Consider the following 8,175-nt stretch of genomic DNA (forward strand, 5'->3'; position numbering starts at 1 on the left):
ATTTCCCTTTTAGGTTATATTTTTTATAATAATCTGGGTGTAATGCCTTGGTTTATAGATAAATAACCCTTAGTGGGTCCGCAGTAAAAGACATGGATAAATAACTAGGCCTTAAGGAACACTAAATTATATGATTTTACAATAACAGTATTTTAAAAAATATATATATGTATTGGCAAAAAAGACTACATACGCTGCATTACATAAAAAAAATATAAATGTCAATTAAAATAAAACTGTGACAAAAATATTTATTGAGATATAAGATTTCTATTCAGTGCATGATGTCTCTTTGAGCAAGTGCAAATTCTGAAAATTATTAAGGACTCTCATTTCTCAGCCGCATCTCGCCAGGCAACACAATGCAGCGCCGCACAGCCACCCAGAAGCCCCAGCACTATTCACAATCCCAGCAACAGCACCTAATTAGCATAGCCTATCACCACCAAGATACAGTGTGATTTGGCAAGCCCATCAATGTATAAGCCAATCACAGAAGAGTATGCAAATAACCTACTTTTGTTGCCAGGGCAGAGCAGCTTCCATTTTCCAATAAGAAAACAAGAAATAAACAAGAAATAAAATTGAACTTTGGCACACTTTGAGGGCTGGTACAGCGCATGGGAGACCAGGAGCAGAATACTGGCTATGAAGCTGGTCTTGGTGGGGCGGCTAGAGACTGATTCAGCTGACCGGGGCAAGGCGGGGCAATAAAACAACCTTCTCCAGCACCAGCCATACTGGGCAGGGGCAGGAAAAAGGCTATCTGACAAATGGAAATATATGAAACGTATAGAGCAGAATATATGCATTTACTGCCCAACATAACAAAGAAAGGTTATGTCCTCGCTATCCTTAAAGGCACAGTAAAAACCCTTTCATGCTCATTATGTTGGGATTAAACATAACTGTATGGGCAGACAGCACTTAAATAAAGAGAGAGCTTGGAATTAAATAAAAGAGGTAAGAAATGTGACGGAGAGTATTTGTGCTTGGATGGCCCTGCAGAGCTGAGCCCCTTGCAGTGCCACTGCTCTGGTGGAGCCTGCTGTGTGTGCGTGTGTGTGTGTGTGTCGTGTGCTGTGCAGGCAGACTGGAGCCTACAGTAGCCCAGTTACAGTGGAGCCAGGTCTAAGAGCAGCCTCCCAGCCTTGCCATTTCGCCACACACAAACACACACGCACAATACATGTGCCATATATGTGCCATACAGAGACACACAATACAAATTGCACACAGAGAAACAGACACACACACACACACACACACACACACACACACACACACACACACACACACAACCCCAGCACCCAAGGCTTTTCTAGCACATCAGGACCATGGCTAGCCCGTCACATTCCCCCACGCTGGACCAGGGAGCTTCTAGACCAGGGAGCTGCTAGACCAGGGAGCTGCTAGACCAGGGAGCTGATGGACCAGGGAGCTGATGGACCAGGGAGCTGATGGACCAGGGAGCTGATGGACCAGGGAGCTGATGGACCAGGGAGCTGCTGGACCAGGGAGCTGCTGGACCAGGGAGCTGATGGACCAGGGAGCTGATGGACCAGGGAGCTGATGGACCAGGGAGCTGATGGACCAGGGAGCTGATGGACCAGGGAGCTGATGGACCAGGGAGCTGATGGACCAGGGAGCTGATGGACCAGGGAGCTGATGGACCATATGCAACTCCACACATAAAACACACTGATGGCAGAACTTACATTCTGCTAGTTCTCTCCAGTCCGGAGACCATCCTCTCCCTCACCCTCCTGCTGACTACCTAACCCTAACCATCCTCTCGCTCACGCTTGGGCTCAGAGCTGACTACCTAACCTCCGGCTCAGAGCTGATTGGAGGTCAGGGGTGGGGATGACAAGTAGGTCTCTACAGAACCACTACAGTAACAGCACAGAGGCAACACACAGAGGCAACATCCCGGAGTCCGTTAGGGCCATCCTTAAAAACGCTTTCTGCAAGAGGCCTTCCAGAGTCCGTTAGGGCTATCCTAAACAACGCTGTCTGCTTCAGAGGCACATCCAGAGAGAGCGAGGGAGAGAGAGAGAGAGAGAGAGAGATGAAAAGAGAGAAGAAAGTTGGACATACAGATGGCTTATGTTTGAGGGCCTCAGAGGTATTTTGGTAGAATCCTCCTTTTACACTTTGCTCCAGTTCAGTCTGTTCAAGCTGTTGGGCTGGTTGCATAACAAACTTATGGAAGGAAAAAAATAAAAAAAAAGAATGTGTATATAGTCCGACCACCCACACCGTGATGGACAACTACTGTTCAATATCACACACGCTTGTGCCGTACCCGAAGGCCTTTGATTTCAAATAAGGTGTGAAGTCAACCTCATTTCCCAGATCAAATAATAAGGCAGACTGAACTGGAGGCCAACATCAGCTGTATTTCTGTTCTAGGCAACTCTGGCTCAGACATACGCATCCAAGCAGGGTCCCAGTCAGTGACACCCGCAATGACATGTGTCCTTCCCTCGTCCTCAAAAGTGTCATCAACTAGTCCTCACATGTGTCCTTCCCTCGTCCTTGCAAGTGTCATCAACTAGTCCATACAAGTGTCCTCATACAGTCCTCACATGTGTCATCATGTGTCCTCCCCTAGTCCACACATGTGTCGTTCCCTAGTCCACACGTGTCCTCATATAGTCCACACATGTGTCCTCATATATTCAACACATGTGTCCTTATATAGTCCACATGTGTCCCTCTCTAGTCCTCACAAGTGTGTGTCCTCATATAGTCCACACAAGAGTCCTCATCTAAACCACACATGTGTCCTCATAGAGTCCACACAAAAGCCGGCAGGACAGGAACACCTCTCTTCTCAAGGCCCCTCTCCACAACCCAGTCAGAGCTGAGACTTTCACCTGGACACAACTTCAATACAGCACCTTGTCACTCTGGAAGGAAACCAGAACGCCAGAAAAACACCACTGGGCTTTTTTAATAACGTCAGTGGCCACAACCTAGCCCACGCCAAACTTAAGAGCACCAGAGGCCGACACAGGCCCCCTATGAATCCCAACTAACAATCAGACCGTCTCTGCACACCTGAAACACTCTTCATTTGAACACGAGCAATGCCACTTCAGTTCACCAGGACAGCTACAGTCTCATCAGAGTAAACTGGTCTCATCACAGCCAAGACTAGAGGCTCAGGGCAAACCTCCCAGTTAGCACAATGTTAGTGGAGGGGCTTCCTTAAACAGACCATCTCCTGTGGTGGGCACAGACCATCACCTGTGGCAGGCACAGACCATCTCTTATGGTAGGCACAGACCACAGACCATCACCTGTGGCGGGCACAGACCATCACCTGCGGCGGGCACAGACCATCCCCTGTGGCGGGCACAGACCATGTCCTGTGATAGGCACACCAGGTCTGAGGCCTCAAGCTTAACCAAGCACTTAGTCACCACCTATAGACAGTCATGGTAAAGTTCCTGAGAGGGAGTCTGACTAGCCGCAGCACTACTAGGATCTGGAGTGAGGTAGTTTGTTGGTGAGTGAGTGAGTGCGTGAGAGTGATTATGGTTAGGGCCACACAGTGGATGAGAGAGTGAGTGAGTGAGTGAGTGAGTGAGTGAGTGAGTGAGTGAGTGCATGTGTGCGTGAGTGAGTGATTATGGTTAGGGCCACACAGTGGCTGAGTGAGTGAGTGAGCGAGTGAGTGAGTGAGTGAGCAGGGTTAGAGCCACATAGTGGGTGTGGGAAGAGCTGTTCTCCTGTCAACATGCACAGGTGGCTCAGGAGACAGGACGCATCTCAAAGTGGCTTTCTAAAGACCTCAGGCATGCTGAATCATTACAAACTACAGAAACACAGTTATAGCCTGAGTCTGATTACACAGCCCCTTACCAAGAGCCCGTGGTCCAACATTTAACCATCAAGGTCACCCATGAACATTTAATAAGCCTAGTTTCCAAGGAAAGAAAAGTAAAGCTCAATACAACACCAGAAATAGACAGTGCACCAGAAGAAATAACATTCATGACATGTGAGGTGGCATCAAAGAACGCAATGGCTTATTTGAAAAGCTTCAGCACATCATCCATGTTAGTTTCCCACCTTTTCTACTGCTTTTGGGAACCGCTTCGCCATAGGCCCTACACATCAGGGGTTGTCGCCACAGAGGGCTTACATGCACTATATTCAACCAAGAACTTTACCCATCTCAACAGCGTCCATGAACACGTTACCAACAACAAACACACACGCTGTAAGCATAAACCAGTTGATAGATAGTTGCTACTGAAGCATTTCACTGGGATGACAAGCTATACTCATTCCACTGGATATTCTGTCCCGTTGTCATGATCACAATACAAACAATCCCATAAGCCAACTGACATGGTAAGCAATATATTCAAGCACGGACAACTGTATAGGGCCGCTCGCCTGATGACATTAGGATATTCACAATAACAAGCAGGGACCAAGTCTGAAATCATGCTTTTCATTTATCCAATGTCTGTGCTCAGTATTCACTCACCAGTTGGCCAACATCAATTAATATCTACTCACCTGATATGAGAAGACAATGATATTTTTAGAACAGAGGTGCCTCATAGAATGACACTGTATCTGGTACAATAGGTAACGTTAGGTTACTGTTTGTGACAACACATATACAGGTATTTTCAACATGACAGGACAACTAACCTATTGTTTGTTGACCACCAGCTGTTTAACTAGCTACCTAACTAGCTTAATATCACATTAGACATTTATCAATTAAGCCAACTAGTCGTAATGTTAGCCATGCAAGACAACTACAATGGCAACTGTGAATGTATAGCTAACCTTAGAAAGTGAATTCAATGAACTAACCTTAGGTTGCCAATCACATGAAATTCGGTATGTTTGCTAGTAGCTACCATAATCACAGCGTTACAATACATCTAAACACGCCTAAGTTACTGCCTTGAATACTTTTCCAGCTGACAGCTAGGGTTACTGGACGGGCATTCTATGCATGGTTTGCTGTCTTGTTAACTACTCGTTCGTGAGTAACAGATAAGCTAAATTAGATGAAATATAGTGGCCAATACTGGCTAGCTAACTTAAAAAAAATGCAATCATACGATTCCATGACCTAGGTGTTGAATTCACTTTGTCTTTACAACGAAAAACATTTCCCTGCTTCATAAGAATATGCAAACGTTCATAAAGGTGCAACAGTAAAGGAAGGTTACACCAGAATTATTCGGATAATTACATTTTTGCTTCCAATCGGGAACGATACCATCTAAGCTAAGTTAGCGATGGCTAACCCTACCCGCGATTAATTTGTGGTGATGTCATGACATCACTCCTTGCTAACCAACGTTTGCCGTTTCCATACTAGCTGGGGTTAATTCGACCTAATTAGGCTGTATTACACTGACTTGATGAAATAGACATATGACAACAGTGGTAATAACGACAATGATGGATACTCTCACCAAAGAACTAGTTAGCAAGCGGGCTAGCTCGCTGGCAAACGTTAGAGTCCGCGAGCTGATGCAAGTTAACTAGCTAGCGAGCTAGTAAGGTTGCTATCCTTAGCGAGCTTGCTAAACATCGCTTGCCAATATTACGGTTAGCGTTTAATTCGAGCATGACTTGACAACCAATATCTTACTTCAAATCTAGCTAACAGGTACATGGAGAGAGAAAAAGTAACCAAATGTGTATACTAGATCTGCGTTGAGCTACCTGGGCAGCCACAAAGCTGGTGACAAATCTGTCGACATCATCTGGGCAGCAACTTGCTAGCCATCATAGCTTGCTCAGTTGTCAGCTAGCTGGCGATATTTAGTGATGACAAACCAACACCGCAAACATTACTAACGACCCATACCATTAACATCTACCAGTTAATCACACAACGGATCTGTGAGAAATATTATATACATTTTTTTCAAACACTCACCTTTGATGGTACGATCTTCATTTAAAGTGCCAGAACCAATATGGTGAAGGAACTTATCCAGCTTCTCTATCGTTACTTCCAATGAGACACCCAAAATTTTGAACCAGCTAGCTAGCTATTTAAAGAAAATACCCTGTCCTTGCACTAATACCAACTAAAAAATGGCCTGCCAGGTTACATCTACTAATACCAAAATCGCCCCTGCGACAATCATCCTTAGTTATTGGTCCAACTTCTAAACAGTAGCTACCATCACCTGAATGCAAGCTAGCCAGCCAGTTCAGCTAGCCTGCTAGTTTGCTCGGTGACTTTAGCTAACAAACGTGGCTAACTAGCTTGCTAGCTAGCAAGCTAGCCAGCTGTCTATTATACCGTTCGTAAAACACATTCGGATTGTTCGTTTTAGAGATAATTGAATCCAGACAATACTCCTACTTGTCATTAACTATAATCGGCGACGCACACTATCCAAAAAACATTAGAAATGATAATACTACCGTCAGATATAAGCCTTAGTTTGGACAAGATTTTATGTCAATTTTCACAAAATGGCGCGCGTTCCAAACCTGCGCAGCGAACCGGCCCGGTAGACCCGAGACACGGACAACTATGTTAGTTCGGCGCCGCCTAAAGATAGAACAACTGTGCTATATCGTTCGACTCTTAATTTTCTCAATCCGATCCAGTCGACGCATTGCTTTCAAGACAATTGTCACTGGTATAAAAAATGACTGCATTATTCCGGCGGGAAGGGAAAACATTTGAAAAGGTAAAAAAAAACGCTACTGACAAAATGGCGACAGCCTGGACTGTTACCATGACAACTGTCAATCAAACTCTGGAGTTCCCGGATGTTTCAATGACGAGTAAAGAACAACGTAGTCTGGTGTCATAATCTGTCAATCAACAAATGTAACAGTTTTCACGTCATGTAAGTGTAGCCGTGAAGTTTCATATTCCACAGCAAATCAATCCTATGGTGAAAGGACCCAATATTTCAAAAACAGAGTGTACCAAGTTTTTATAGGACAAAATAAAAAAAGAAGTAGAATAGAATAGACTTTATTTGTCATTGTGCATTGGATACACAACGAAATTTGTTTGTGCAACCACTAACAAAAGTGCAGTTGTGCTGGGTGGAGGGTAGGAGTGTAGTGTGATTATTAAGTTCTGTGATGGCCCTGGGGATGAAACTGTTCTGCAGTCTGGAGTTGCGGGCTGTAGTGGCCTGGTAGCGCCTGCCAGAGGGTAGCAGGGTGAAGAGATGGTTTGCGGGGTGAATCTCATCCTTTAAAATGCCACATGCTCGGCGGAGGCAGCGCGTCCTAAAGATGTCATCCAGGGGAGGCAGTGGAAGTCCAACTATTCTCTCAGCAGACCTTATGACCCGACTGAGGGATTTCCTGTCCTTTTCTGTGCAGTTGACGTACCATGCAGTGATACAGTAAGTGATCACACTTTCAATGCAGCAGTGGTAAAAGGTCTTAAGCAGCTCGGGAGACAGGTTGTTTTTCCTCAATATTCTCAAGAAGTAGAGCCGCTGTTGTGCTTTCCTTACTGTGGCAGTTGTGTTCATCACCCATTTCAGGTCCTCTGAGAGCATAACCCCCAGGAACTTAAAGCAGGAGGTCCTCTCTACTTCCTCACCATTGATGATGAGGGGTTGAGGGTTTGCCTTTTGCCGCCTGAAGTCGACTATGCTAGTAAAGTAATTTTGCTCACTAGGCCTGCTACATTTCTCTTTCAAGGGCGCTTGGCAAGTAGCTCTCTTTGATGAATTGTAACATTGCATATTAGGCTATTGATATGAAATAACTGAACAATAGAACACATTGTGGTGGACGTGTTTGCTATGCAACAGGTGATCTATACTCTTGCAGTCAGCATGAACACTTCTAACACATAGTATATGTAAATAGTAAATGCGTTCCAACAATGTGTTCTGACGTTAATTAGTGTAACAGGTTAGAAAGGCAGTTTAATAATAGCACAAGTTTCCTGTATTTCAGTTTCTTTTTGATATTTTATTTTGATATCACATGCATACTTGTATTGGGGTCTCTGGTAGCCCCCACTGTTATGTTGCTCTCTCCCCCCTTCCTCTTTCCTGTTTTACATTTGCTGGAAATGAGGTAGGTGGTTGAGATTCATATAGGATAAACAATCTGATAAATATTGCCTTTAAAAATACGCATCTATCTTCTTATATATTCTCTTAGCACTTATTGTTATTATATGTATTATAT

The 8,175-nt window shown here is 44.6% G+C and overlaps 1 protein-coding gene across 1 annotated transcript in view; it reads right to left on the reverse strand.

Annotated features, from left to right (window-relative positions):
- dyrk1ab (dual-specificity tyrosine-(Y)-phosphorylation regulated kinase 1A, b) overlaps positions 1 to 6,652 on the reverse strand; it is a 24,165-nt gene extending 17,513 nt beyond the window's left edge. Inside the window, exon 1 of the mRNA XM_080855720.1 lies at positions 5,930 to 6,652. The gene's annotated coding sequence lies outside the window, so the exon portion shown is untranslated. The remainder of the gene's footprint in view (positions 1 to 5,929) is intronic.
- Positions 6,653 to 8,175: the final 1,523 nt, after the last annotated feature.

Source organism: Sprattus sprattus (assembly GCF_963457725.1).
Source record: "Sprattus sprattus genome assembly, chromosome: 17".
Classification (NCBI taxonomy): Eukaryota; Metazoa; Chordata; class Actinopteri; order Clupeiformes; family Clupeidae; genus Sprattus; species Sprattus sprattus.